At 46.6% G+C, this 14,530-nt stretch overlaps 1 protein-coding gene across 1 annotated transcript in view; it reads left to right on the top strand.

Annotated features, from left to right (window-relative positions):
* The first annotated feature begins 961 nt into the window (after positions 1 to 961).
* Positions 962 to 14,530, top strand: part of LOC137656682 (zinc finger protein 91-like) — a 430,152-nt gene continuing 416,583 nt past the window's right edge. Inside the window, exon 1 of the mRNA XM_068390877.1 lies at positions 962 to 1,011. The gene's annotated coding sequence lies outside the window, so the exon portion shown is untranslated. The remainder of the gene's footprint in view (positions 1,012 to 14,530) is intronic.

The raw sequence follows: 14,530 nt of genomic DNA, 5'->3' as shown, positions 1-14,530 counted from the left end.
TATATATATATATATATATATATATATATATATATATATATATATATATATATATATATATATATATATATATATATATATATATATATATATATATATATATATGTATGTATATGTATATGGAAGATGAAATATCATTGGAAAGAGAAATGATGAAAGAGGTAGAATCATTTAAGTATTTAGGAACAATGATCTCCAATACGGGGTCTTTAGAATTAGAGTTAAGTGAAAGATTGAAAAAAGCAAATCAGACAATGGCTAGGTTAAGTAAAATTTGGAAATCAAATCACCCAAAATTTCATGTAAAAATCAGACTATATATCAGTTTAGTGAGATCTGTATTACTCTATGAATATGAGTCATGGTATGACAAGGAAACAATTTCCAATAGATTTGGTAGATTTGATAATAAAGCCCTCGGAGGGATATTGGGAGTTAAATGGCAGGACAGGATTAGAAATGAAACTATAAGAGATATTACTCGAGTACCATATGTGGATGAGATCATGATGACGGGTAGATAGAGATGGTTTGGACATGCTCTTCGCACTCCCCGAGAGAGATTAGTTACCAAACTTTCCACAAGGTACTAGAAAAATTGGAAGACCCGTGCCTACATGGCTTAAGACTATGAAACGCGAAGTAGGAAATGATGAATGGAGAAGTATTGAATTAAAAGCTCAAGATACTGACGACTGGCGAAATCTAAACGAGGCCCTTTTGCGTCAATAGGCGTAGGAGGATATATATATATATATATATATATATATATATATATATATATATATATATATATATATATATATATATATATATATATATATATACACACACACACACGCATTTAATGTGCCATTTTCCCTGTGGACTGTTTGACCCCAACTTTCCTGTTTCAAAAGGGAGAAGAAGAAGTATTTGTTATTGTTGTGAATCTTGTGATTCAGTAACTCTGTAGCCGGACAAAATTGCCAAACATTGGTTTCCCTCTTCGCCATAAGAAAAACAAATAAGGTATCTGCATGGGGGATGATTTTCATTTCTTTTGTGAGTTCTAAAACTGCTTTTCGGTTGTGATTTGATAACTAAAAATAGAGTTTTGGCGTAGTTGAGTGTGCTCCGATTAGAGGTAACTCGAATGCTTTTTTTATGAAATGAAATTACCTTAAAGTTTTTGCCATATATGTATGTGACGTGTATATATTTTAAGGAGTCTTTGTATATCAGCTGCAGTTCTCCCAGCGAGCCCAGATAATGGACACCAACTAACCTAAACTTCACCACCCAACCTAAGCTACAAGACGTGTCCTTACCTACATACCTAACAGGGTGGCTAATGGGCTCCTAACATTGCCGTATTCATAGTCTGCCATCAATATACATACAGGTGGCCGGTATCATACAAACAACCCTATTTTGGTAAATATATGATACTTTAATTTCTAGCCAAATATATGAACCATATATGGTTCTTACTCGTTTTCTTGGGTTTTAAGTATTTCTGTCCATGATTATTGGGGCAAACCACCCGTTCATGAATTTTTGGACCCCATTACATAAAGACTAATATGGGGGACGCCAGGTGGAAATGTCATAAATGAGTGATATGCAGCAATAATAATGATCAGAAATGCAAAATAAGCACTAGAAAACCATTCGGAAAAACATGTGGTTCATATAATTGGCTGAAAACAGGCCAAACATGATTATTTAACACTTATGAGATTTGTAAAAGGGTAAGAACCTAACAAACCCACCTAACCTAACCTAACCTAACCTAAGATCAGATTTAACCTGGAACAACTATACTCAGCTTCGAGCTTTTGCTCCCTGGTTCCTGGTTCCTTATTGCTCACTCCGCAAAATAAGTTTGCAGGCACTCTATCTCTTTATAGATAGGTGCAAAGCTCCTAAGCTTATTCTTATTATAGTTATTAAGTTTATATCACCTGTGCCTTAAATAAATTAATATCATAATGAGGTTCTCAATCTTTACTTTTATTCCCTTCTACCTTGAAATTAGATAGGATAACACCTTGCTATCATCAGTTTTGGCAACCTATTGTGGTAATCAGTTTGGACTTCTTAAACTCTTCTTTTATATGCATTGCCCTACCTATAAATGCAGCCAGATCCCTGCTAGGATTTTTCAGCGTACCTAAACTTATTTCTACATTCTTTAGCTGTCCTAATTTAGGGCATAAAAATAAATTTTTCAATATTAAACTTACCCGATAATCATGTAGCTGTCAACTCCGTTGCCCGACAGAATTCTATGGAGGGATACGCCAGCTATCACAATACTAGACGGGGGTGTACTTACCAGCGCCACCTGTGGCCAGGTACTCAAGTACTTCTTGTTGACACCTCCTCAATTATTCCTCTGTCGTGCTTCCGGCAAGACGTTCTGGGATACGCTTATGATCTTCGAGTTTGTTCACGGCTAATTGGTGAAGTATTCTCTCAGATTTCGGCTGTCGCATTACTGGAAACCTTCTTATATTAGCTAGATAGCTTTTATATAGTCCTGATTAACGGTTAACGATCTTTTGCTTGATTTTGGAAACCCCTTTGGCTAACTCTTTGGATTCAAGATGTCTGACATTTCGCAAGCCCCCTCCCATAGACGATGTAGGTCTTGCAATAGGCGTATTCCGAAGGCCTCGGTAGATCCTCACACCGCTTGTTCTGACTGTAGGGACAGGCCCTGTCAGTTAGAAAATCGATGTGAGGAATGCGCCGGACTTTCGGAACTGGAATTTGTCCGTCTTTTAAAATATTCATCTAAGTTAGAGAGAGGTAGAGTTAGGAGGAGGAGTTCTCACTCTTCAATGTTTTCCTCAACTCATGATCCCCTACCTTTTCCTACCCCTGTAGTGGCTACCCCCGAACCTACTGTTTGCCCTCCGCCTCATATGTCTGTTGTTTTGCGTGCTATTCAGGCCTTAGGCGATAAAGTAGAGTCAGTGGTAAGTGACCATAAGTCTCTGATGGCCGAAGTTAAGGAACTTAAGGTCAAGAGTGCAGTGGGTGGAGTTAGTGCCAGTGCTGTGACGAGTGCTAGTGTCAGTGCAGTGCCAAGTGCTAGTGTCAGTGCCAGTGTGGTGCGTGAGGATTCTTCTGTGCGAGCCAGTCGTCCTCCCAGTCCGGGACCTCTTGCAAGCTCCCATGCCCAGGGGAGAAGCAATGTCGAAGGGCATAAGGGTTCGGCAGGCCTTGTTAGGCGCACAGAAGTTTCCTCGGTGGTTGCGGGCGTGTATTCCAAAGACCGTCACTCCCACCCGCAGACGATTGAGCCCGTCTTTTTCTCGTCCGCTGATCATCTGTCAGGGAAGAAACGTTGGTCTCAGGTCTCGAGACCACTTAAACGCAGAGTCCAGTCCGCGAGTGCTCAGCCAGGTTGCAGTCATTGGCTCAGCTCTGACTCGCCGCAGTCATCTGTCGACTGCACTCCGCCCAAGAGGAGTAAGGTTCTGCCACAACAGAGCTCGACTGTCGACCCTAAGTGGACTCTACTACAGTCCATGCAAGCACAGCTTTCGGACTTGATGCGTGAGTGTCGGGCTGAGAGTGTTGCTCCTCCGCCTCCGCCTACTCTCCCTCCGCCTGCGCTCGCTCCGCCTGCGCTTGCTCCGCCTGATCGCAGTACCACCTGCCAGGCGTACGATGTTGAGCCACGGTCTGAGTTTGCTGTTCCCAGTGGTGTTCAGCCTCCGCCTTCTTTAAGGCAACCTTTGCTATGGGATCAGGAGGATTATACCTCTCTTCCTCCGCCTCCCTTTGCTGCTCCACCAGTGGTGCAACTCTTGGCTGAGGTACAACAACCTCTCCCGTCCATGAGTCAGTCTCCTCAGCTCTCGCTGCAGCGAGCTCAACCATCCACAAGGCAAGCTCCACTACACCTTGGCCTTGTGCCTCAGGAGCCTCAACTTGCGAGACATTTACCTTGTTCTGCGCAGCCTCAACCTCATTACGCTCCGCTCTCACCACAGGAACAGGAACTTGCTACTCCGCTTCCACCAACCGCTCAGCAAGCGCAATCCTTGGGCTCAACCGCTCATGCTAGGAGTCAGCCTCCTCCACCCATGCGCCTTCCTTCTGCTTCGTCTGCTATTCAGCCTTTGCAGTCTGAGCCTCAGGTTCTCCCTCAACAGTTACTTGAAGAGGAAACCACTACTATTGTGCCTACTCGTTCTGACTCTGCTGTTCAGCATTCTTGTCCGATACCTTCGCTACACTCTGGTGATGAGGCGTCTGATGATGAGGAGGCACACCTGGATCCCTCATCAGACTTGGATGAATCCAAGCCTTCTCCACAGTCTATTGACTTTCGTAAGGTCTTGGTTCTGCTTAGGGAGGTTTACCCAGACCACTTTGTCTCTGCTATTCCCCGCTCTCCGCCATCTGAGTTTTCGCTGGGCTTACAACAAGCTAGTCCTAGCAAGGTCCTCTAAGAGAGCATTAAGGATCTTAGGGGAGTGGCTGCAGTCTAAGCAACACCTAGGCAAGACTTCTTTCATGTTCCCGCCGACCAAGCTCACTTCGAAAGCGAGCGTTTGGTATGCCACAGGAGAAGCACCAGGCTTGGGAGTACCTGCCTCTGCCCAGGCTGACTTCTCAAGTCTGGTGGACTCGCCTCGGAGAACTGCAATGAGGCGCTCTAAGGTTTGCTGGACCTTCTCAGACCTTGATCACTTACTGAAAGGACTGTTTAGAGCATTTGAGATGTTCAACTTTCTTGACTGGTGCCTGGGGGCCCTCAGCAAGAAGACCTCTCCTGCGGACAAGGATTCTGCCATGCTATTAATGTCCTGCATGGATAAGGCCATTAGGGATGGATCTGGTGAGCTTGCGTCGATGTTTGTATCAGGGGTTTTGAAGAAAAGGGAACAGCTGTGTACCTTCCTTTCCCCCAGCATTACACCTTGCCAAAGGTCACAACTCCTTTTTGCTCCGCTCTCGAAGTTCCTCTTCCCTGAAGAGCTGGTTAAGGACTTGTCTGCTGCCCTGATACAAAAGGACACACACGATCTTGTAGCCTCATCGGCTCGTAAGTCTAAGGTTACTACCTCAGTCCCCAAGACTTATCGCTCACCAGTGGCTGATACCCCTGCGACGAGGTTCATACCGCCCTTTCGTGGTAGAGCCCCCAGCCGAGGAAGCTCCCGTCCAGACTCTTTCAGGAGCAAGTCCAGGAAAGGCTCCAGGACATCTAAAGGTAAACACTGACTCTCCGCATCTCCAGACAGCAGTAGGAGCCAGGCTCAAGATCTTCTGGCGAGCCTGGGAGAAGAGAGGTGCAGACGCCCAGTCTGTCAGTTGGCTGAGGAACGGTTACAGGATTCCATTCTGCCTCAAACCACCTCTGACCACATCACCCATCAACCTCTCTCCCAACTACAAAGAAGAGGACAAGAGGCTAGCATTGCACCAGGAGGTGTCGCTACTTGTGCAGAAGAAGGCAGTGGTTATAGTCCGGGACCATCAATCCCCGGGCTTCTACAACCGTCTCTTTCTTGTGGCCAAGAAGACAGGAGGTTGGAGACCGGTGCTGGACGTCAGCGCGCTCAACGCGTATGTCACCAAGCAGACGTTCACGATGGAGACGACGAAGTCGGTCTTAGCAGCGGTCAGGCAGGAGGACTGGATGGTCTCGTTGGACTTGAAAGATGCCTACTTTCACGTTCCTATTCATCCAGACTCCCAACCTTTCCTGAGATTCGTTTTCGGAAAGGTTGTCTACCAATTCCAAGCCCTGTGTTTTGGCCTAAGCACAGCTCCTATGGTCTTTACTCATCTGATGAGGAATATAGCAAAATTCCTACACTTATCGGACATCAGAGCCTCCCTCTACTTGGACGACTGGCTGTTGAGAGCCTCCACGAGTCGTCGCTGTCTGGAGAATCTCAATTGGACTTTAGACTTAATCAGAGAACTGGGTCTATTAGTCAACATAGAAAAGTCTCAACTCATTCCCTCCCAATCCATTGTGTACCTGGGAATGGAGATTCGGAGTCAGGATTTTCGGGCTTTTCCTTCGGCCCCCAGGATAAGCCAAGCCCTAGAGTGCATCATGAGCATGCTGAAGAGGAGCAGTTGCTCGGTGAGACAGTGGATGAGTCTCACAGGGACCCTTTCATCACTGGCCCTGTTCGTCGAGCTAGGGAGACTCCACCTCCGCCCTCTTCAATTCCATCTTGCAGCTCATTGGGACAAGGGTTCGACTCTCGAAGCAGTCTCTATCCCAATTACCCAAGAGATGAAGACCACTCTCCTGTGGTGGAAGCACAACCTCCTTCTCAGGGAGGGTCTATCGTTGGCTATTCAGACCCCCAATCTTCATCTCTTCTCAGATGCATCGGACTCGGGCTGGGGTGCGACCTTGAACGGACGGGAATGCTCGGGAACGTGGAACGAAGAACAGGGATTACTCCACATCAACTGCAAGGAGCTACTAGCAGTTCATTTAGCCCTGTTGAACTTCAAGTCCCTCCTGCTAGGCAAAGTGGTGGAGGTGAACTCAGACAATACCACAGCCTTGGCTTACATCTCCAAGCAAGGAGGGACCCATTCGAGGAGCCTCTACGAGATCGCAAGGGACCTCCTCATTTGGTCAAGAGGTCTAAACCTCACTCTGGTCACGAGGTTCATTCAGGGCGATATGAACGTCTCAGCAGATCGCCTAAGCAGAAGGAATCAGGTCATTCCCACGGAATGGACCCTCCACAAGAGTGTGTGCAACAGACTTTGGACCTTGTGGGGTCAGCCTACCATAGATCTGTTTGCCACCTCCATCACCAAGAGACTTCCGCTGTACTGTTCCCCTGTTCCAGACCCTGCAGCAGTTCATGTGGATGCTTTTCTACTGAACTGGTCCCATCTCGACCTGTACGCATTCCCACCGTTCAAGATAATAAACAAAGTTCTGCAGAAATTCCTCTCGCACGAAGGGACACGGCTGACGCTGGTTGCTCCCCTTTGGCCTGCAAGAGAATGGTTCACAGAGGTACTTCAATGGCTAGTCGACATCCCCAGGACTCTACCTCTAAGAGTGGACCTTCTACGTCAACCTCACGTAGACAGGTTGCACCCAAACCTCCACGCTCTTCGGCTGACTGCCTTCAGACTGTCGAAAGATTCGCTAGAGCTAGAGGCTTTTCGAAGGAGGCAGCCAGTGCGATTGCCAGAGCGAGAAGGGTTTCCACTCGTAGAGTCTACCAGTCTAAGTGGGAGGTCTTCCGAAGCTGGTGTAGAGCCAATTCAATATCCTCTACCAATACCTCTGTGACCCAAATAGCTGACTTCCTTCTACATCTTAGGAATGAGAGATCCCTTTCAGCCCCTACGATTAAAGGATATAGGAGTATGTTGGCTTCAGTTCTCCGCCACAGAGGTTTGGACCTTTCTTCCAACAAGGACCTTCAAGACATTCTTAAGTCTTTTGAGACGTCTAAAGAGCGTCGTCTATCCACTCCAGGCTGGAACCTAGACGTAGTCTTAAGGTTCCTTATGTCTCCTAGGTTCGAACCTCTCCAGTCAGCTTCCTTCAAGGACCTTACCCTCAAGACTCTCTTTCTCGTCTGCCTTGCAACAGCTAAGAGAGTCAGTGAGGTTCATGCCTTCAGCAAGAACATTGGTTTCACGACCGAATCTGCAACATGTTCTTTTCAGCTTGGATTCCTAGCAAAGAACGAACTTCCTTCACGTCCTTGGCCTAGATCGTTTGAAATACCTAGCCTCTCCAACATGGTAGGTAACGAACTAGAGAGAGTTCTTTGCCCTGTCAGAGCTCTCAAATTTTATCTTAAGAGGTCTAAACCTATTCGAGGACAGTCAGAAGCCTTATGGTGTGCCATCAAGAAACCTTCGAGGCCCATGTCCAAGAATGGGGTTTCATATTATATAAGGCTTCTGATTAGAGAAGCCCACTCTCACTTAAAGGAGGAAGACCTGGCATTGCTGAAGGTAAGGACCCACGAAGTAAGAGCCGTAGCTACTTCGATGGCCTTTAATAAAAACCGTTCTCTGCAGAGCATAATGGATGCAACCTATTGGAGGAGCAAGTCAGTGTTTGCATCATTTTATCTGAAAGATGTCCAGTCTCTTTACGAGAACTGCTACACCCTGGGACCATTCGTAGCAGCGAGTGCAGTAGTAGGTGAGGGCTCAGCCACTACATTCCCTTAATCCCATAACCTTTTTTAACCTTTCTCTTGAATGCTTTTATTGTTTTTTTTATGGTTGTTACGGTAGGCTAAGAAGCCTTCCGCATCCTTTTGATTTGGCGGGTGGTCTATTCATTCTTGAGAAGCGCCTGGGTTAGAGGTTTTGTAGAGGTCCTTTAGTAGGGGTTGCAACCCCATATACTTTGGCACCTTTGGGTTGATTCAGCCTCCAAGAGGAACGCTGCGCTCAGTAAGGAAGACGAACTTAAAAAAGAGGCAGAGTAACGGTTCAATTCGACTTCCTTACCAGGTACTTATTATTTCATTGTTATTTGAGATAACTGTTATATGAAATATGGGATACTTAGCTATCCTTTAATCTTGTACACTGGTTTTCACCCACCCCCCTGGGTGTGAATCAGCTACATGATTATCGGGTAAGTTTAATATTGAAAAATGTTATTTTTATTAGTAAAATAAATTTTTGAATATACTTACCCGATAATCATGATTTAATCGACCCTCCCTTCCTCCCCAGAGAGAACCAGTGGACCGAGGAATAATTGAGGAGGTGTCAACAAGAAGTACTTGAGTACCTGGCCACAGGTGGCGCTGGTAAGTACACCCCCTTCTAGTATTGTGATAGCTGGCGTATCCCTCCATAGAATTCTGTCGGGCAACGGAGTTGACAGCTACATGATTATCGGGTAAGTATATTCAAAAATTTATTTTACTAATAAAAATAACATGTTCGGTAGTGTCTTCTTCCTCTTTGCACAAGTCACACAAATTATCATCATATTTTCCCCTGAAATTTGCTTTTAAGTTGAACATATTTAATCTTGCTTTCATCACAAGGGATGCCTTATCCAGATTCATTTCTCTGATATAAGGCAGTGGGCCATTTCATTTAATAAATCTTAATTTTTTCAATATTAATCTTACCCGATAATCATGTAGCTGTCAACTCTGTTGCCGACAGAAATCTACGGTCGGGATACGCCAGCGATCGCTATACAGGTGGGGGTGAACACCACAGCGCCATCTGTGGTCAGGTACTCCAGCACTTCTTGTCAACACCACCTCAATTTTTCCTCTGTCGTGCCTCCGGCTAGACCTACATGGATACGCTGTTGATTCTGGAGTTATTGCTCACGATTTGGTGATGTATTTGCTCTAGAGTTTAGCCTTCGCTATTCAGGAAGCTTTATCATTAGCTTAGCAAGTTTTTGGAATTAATTTGATTTAATTTTTTATTTAATTTTGGTGACGAAGAGAGTATGAACTCTCTTTCACTTTTAATGGCCGACCCTTCCCTTAGACGGAAGTGTTGGTGTCGAAGAGAGTATAGACTCTCTTTCTTAATTTTGCTTAACAAAAGTTATAGATTTATTTTATATCTCTCCGCCTTTTATAGGCCTCTTCGATTAACTTCCTTTTATTATAAACTTATTAAAATTAATTTTTATATTTGTTTATATTCGACCTTTCCTAATAGTAGGCGGTCTTTTCTTGGAACCGAAGTTAATTAACATTGAGCCCGTCATTTCGTTTTTACCTGTTAACATATTATGCTATTTTAATGTTTTTGAAAGAATTTCTTTGATAGTCTCGTACTGTTTTCAAAGTTGAACTAACGTTTTGTTTTGTCTCTGCAGTTGTTGACGTTCAGAACGTTCAACTTGCGCTCTATCGTTACGATAGAGAGAGAGTATTCACGGTGTCACGTTGCAGTAAGAGTAGAACGATTCTATCGTTTTGTTCATTCTTTCTTAGCTTAAATGGTTTTAATTCTAATAAAGGAACTTTTTATTTGGGAAATCTTTCAGTTTTTTTCCTTTAACAATAATATGTTTTAACGATATATATAATTGGGCTCATCTCTCAGGTTCTAAGTCAAGAGAGAGAGAGAGAGAGATAGAGACGGAGGGAGAGAGAGGAGGATAAACGTTTCGTTCAAGCGGGTAACGTTGTTATCGTTTTTGCTCTTCTCCCTAGTCTCTTTAGGGGAAGAAGGTAAACGTTTCTAGAGTTTTATTCTTGTTCTCAGGCTTTATGCGGTGAGAGGTTTTAAACGTAGTTTATTTGATCTAGTGTTTAGTCTCTTTTCCAGCCACTGAATTATTTATCTTTCATTATGTTTTTCTGTTACATTGTAATACTGTTTTCGCAATTACTAACTTTTAATGAAGGATAGAATTGCGTGTTTCAGGTACAAACCACTTAAAGTTTCGAGTTCAGTGAAATAAGTGCAAACAGAAAATCAAAAGTGATAAAGTGATAAGCGCAAAGTGTTACAGTGTTGCGTTCGAGGGTTCGTCTGTTCGTGCCAGTTGTTCGCCTAGTCTGGGACCTCTTACAAGCTCCCAAGCAGGGGAGAAGTAACGTCGAAGGACTTATGGGTTCATCAGGCCTTGATCGACGAACAGACGTTTCCCTCCGTGGTTTCGGGTGTAACCAACTCACGTAGCCGACGTGATCACCCCACCCACACAAAGACGAGAGAGCTCTTTTTTCCTCGTCTGCGGAAGAGGTTTCTCGCAGAAACCATGGACCAAATCTTGCAGCTTTTAAGTGCAAGTCGGTCCCTTCCGCGCAAGTCAAACTCCTAGGTGGTGCCATTAGCACTGGGTCAGTTCGGACTTGCTGCAGTACGACAACTGCACACCTCCCAGAGAGGCAAGGTGGTATCGCAACAGGCAGTACCTCCGTCTGTTGCCGCACCAGCTGTTTTAGACCCTCAGTCTCAACGGACAGTAGCTCCGTTTGTTGTTGTCTTTCTTAAATTCTAGTGGTCTATGCTGCAGACAATGCAGTCTCAGCTTGCGGTGTTGATGCAGGAGTTTCAGGCAGAGAAGGTTAGCACACCTCCTCCTGCGAGCGCTCCTCCACCTCTGCGCAGTCCACCCTGCCAGACGTATGATGTTGAGGCTCCTCCTGCCTCCATGCGTGAGCTGCCGCATTGGGAGTTGCCAGGTACCAGCGCTATGCAGCAACCTCCACTTTCCTTGAGGCAGGAGCCTCATGCTATGCGGCAACCACCTCAACTCTTGAGGCAAGAGCCTCAACTTTTGAGGCAAGAACCTCAACTCTTGAGGCAAGAGCCTCAACTCTTGAGGCAAGAACCTCAACTCTTGAGGCAAGAGCCTCAACTCTTGAGGCAAGAACCTCAACTCTTGAGGCAAGAGCCTCAACTCTTGAGGCAAGAACCTCAACTCTTGAGGCAAGAACCTCAACTCTTGAGGCAAGAACCTCAACTCTTGAGGCAAGAGCCTCAACTCTTGAGGCAAGAACCTCAACTCTTGAGGCAAGAACCTCAACTCTTGAGGCAAGAACCTCAACTCTTGAGGCAAGAGCCTCAACTCTTGAGGCAAGAGCCTCAACTCTTGAGGCAAGAACCTCAACTCTTGAGGCAAGAACCTCAACTCTTGAGGCAAGAGCCTCTCTCTGCGCAGCCACCTCCTCAACCCTTGAGGCAGACGCAACTCTTGAGGCAGGAACCTCATGCTATGAGGCAGCCGCCTCAACGCATGCAGCAACCGCATTCTTCACAGCATGAGCCTCTCTCTGCGCAGCTACCTCCTCAACCCTTGAGGCAGACGCAACTCTTGAGGCAGGAACCTCACAGGAGCCTCATGCTATGCGGCATCCTCCTCAAACCATGAGGCAGGAGCCTCATGCTATGCGGCATCCTCCTCAACCCATGAGGCAGGAGCCTCATGCTATGCGGCAACCTCCTCTACCCATGAGGCAGCCTCATGCTATGCGGCATCCTCCTCAACCCATGAGGCAGGAGCCTCATGCTATGCGGCATCCTCCTCAACCCATGAGGCAGGAGTCTCATGCTATGAGGAGCCTCATGCTATGCGGCATCCTCCTCAAACCATGAGGCAGGAGCCTCATGCTATGCGGCAACCGCCTCAACCCATGAGGCAGGAGCCTCATACTATGCGGCATCCTCCTCAACGCATGCGGCATGAGCCTCATCCCTTGCAGCATGAGCCTCATCCCATGCAGCATGAGCCTCATACCATGCAGCATGAGCCTCATCCCATGCAGCATGAGCCTCATCCCATGCAGCATAAGCCGCACGCCATGCAACATGCTCTGCTTACCTTACAGCATGCTCTACATACAGCATGCTCTGCATACAGCATGCTCTGCATACCTTACCGCATGCTCCTCAGTCACACATCTTTGGTTGTTGCCAACTCACTAGACTGTCAAGCAGTTTCATAACGTTGCCTTCTAGTCTGCTGCTTTTGCACCAGTGAAACCCTCACTGAGAGAACTTAGCTTTTCTCGGATATGGTTCCTGTAGATGAGAAAGTGCTATTCTCCCTCCTTCTGATATTCCCTTGAGGACTCTGTCTTTTGGAGAGGAGCCTTTAGCTGCTTAGCCTCCTATGGACTTTTATTTAAGCATAACATGCTTCCAGGGAGGGTAATGGTTCCACTTCAGTCGCTAACCCCGTCTGTTACCACACCTGCTCCCATAGACCTTGAGCTTTGTTGCAAGACATGCAGTCCAAGCTTAGTCCTTGTTAGAGGATTTTTTGTTTACGGAGTCAGTGTGTCACTGGGAAGACGTTCAACAACCAGCAGAAGTGACTTGTTGTGACGCAGTGCGGCAACCTCAGCAACCCGATAAGGAGTTGTCTGTACGACCCAGACAGTCTAGACAGCTTCGGGTTGTCGCTGTACTTGCTCGCTTCCCCATGGTTGACAGTTCACAGACTGTGCAGCAGTACCATGATCTTGTGTCCGGCTCCGTCAGACGACTAGCTTTTAAGAGCTCCCACAAGTCGTCGCTGTCTGGAGATTCTCGGATGGACTATGGATCTGACCAAGGAACTGGGCCTCCTGGTCAATTTTGAGGAGTCCCAGCTCGTCCCATCCCAGACCATTGTCTACCTGGGTATGGATCTTCAGAGTCGAGCTTTTCGGGCTTTTCCGTCGGCCCCAAGGATCTACTAAGCCCTAGATTGCATCCAGAGCATGCTGAGAAGGAACCGATGCTCAGTCAGGTAGTGGATGAGTCTAACAGGGACACTTTCATCGCTGGCCCTGTTCATCGAGTTAGGGAGACGCCACCTCCGCCCCCTTCAGTATCATCTAGCGGCTCACTGGATAAAGGACATGACGCTAGAGACGATCTCAGTTCCTGTTCCGAAGAGAGGAGGTCTACTCTCACGTGGTGAAAGAACAGCTTTCTTCTCAAGGAAGTCTACCTTTGGCTGTTCAGAAACCCGACCGCCGTCTCTTCTCTGACGCATCAGACACGGGCTGGGGTGCGACTTTGGACGGACAGGAATGCTCGGGAACATGGAATCAGGAGCTAAGGACACTTCACATCTATTGCAAGGAGCTGTTGGCGGTTCATCTGGCCTTGATAAACTTCAAGTCCCTCCAGCTTAACAAGGTGGTGGAGGTGGACTCTGACAACACCACAGCCTTGGCTTACATCTCCAAGCAGGGAGGGACTCATTCGTGGAAGTTGTTCTAGATCGCAAGGGACCTCCTCATCTGGTTAAAAGATCGAAAGCTCACGCTGGTAACGAGGTTCATTCAGGGCGATATGAATGTCATGGCAGATCGCCTTAGCCGGAAGGGTCAGGTCATCCCCACAGAGTGGACCCTTCACAAGAATGTTTGCAGCAGACTTTGGGCCCTGTGGGGCCAGCCAACCATAGATCTGTTCGCTACCTCGATAACCTAGAGGCTCCCGTTGTATTGTTCTCCGATTCCAGACCCAGCAGCAGTTCACGTGGATGCTTTTCTGCTGGATTGGTCCCATCTCGACCTGTATGCATTCCCGCCGTTCAAGATTGTCAACAGGGTACTTCAGAAGTTCGCCTCTCGCAAAGGGACACGGCTGACGTTGGTTGGCTCCGCTCTGGCCCGCGAGAGAATGGTTCATAGAGTTACTGCTATGGCTGGTCGACATTCCCAGGACTCTTCCTCTAGGAGTGGACCTTCTACGTCTACCTCACGTAAAGAAGGTACATCCAAACCTCCACGCTCTTCGTCTGACTGCCTTCAGACTTTCGAAAGACTCTCAAGAGCTAGGGGCTTTTCGAAGGAGGCAGCCAGAGCGATTGCCAGAGCAAGGAGGACATCCACTCTCAGAGTCTATCAGTCTAAAGGGGAAGTCTTCCGAAGCTGGTACAAGGCCAATGCAGTTTCCTCATCCAGTACCACTGTAACCCAGATTGCTGACTTCCTGTTACATCTAAGGAACGTAAGATCCCTTTCAGCTCCTACGATTAAGGGTTACAGAAGTATGTTGGCAGCGGTTTTCCGCCACAGAGGCTTGGATCTTTCCACCAACAAAGATCTACAGGACCTTCTTAGGTCTTTTGAGACCT

Source organism: Palaemon carinicauda, chromosome 17, assembly GCF_036898095.1.
Source record: "Palaemon carinicauda isolate YSFRI2023 chromosome 17, ASM3689809v2, whole genome shotgun sequence".
NCBI lineage: Eukaryota > Metazoa > Arthropoda > Malacostraca > Decapoda > Palaemonidae > Palaemon > Palaemon carinicauda.
Note: the sequence above shows the minus strand (reverse complement) of the source record. Positions and strands in the feature narration are given on the sequence as shown.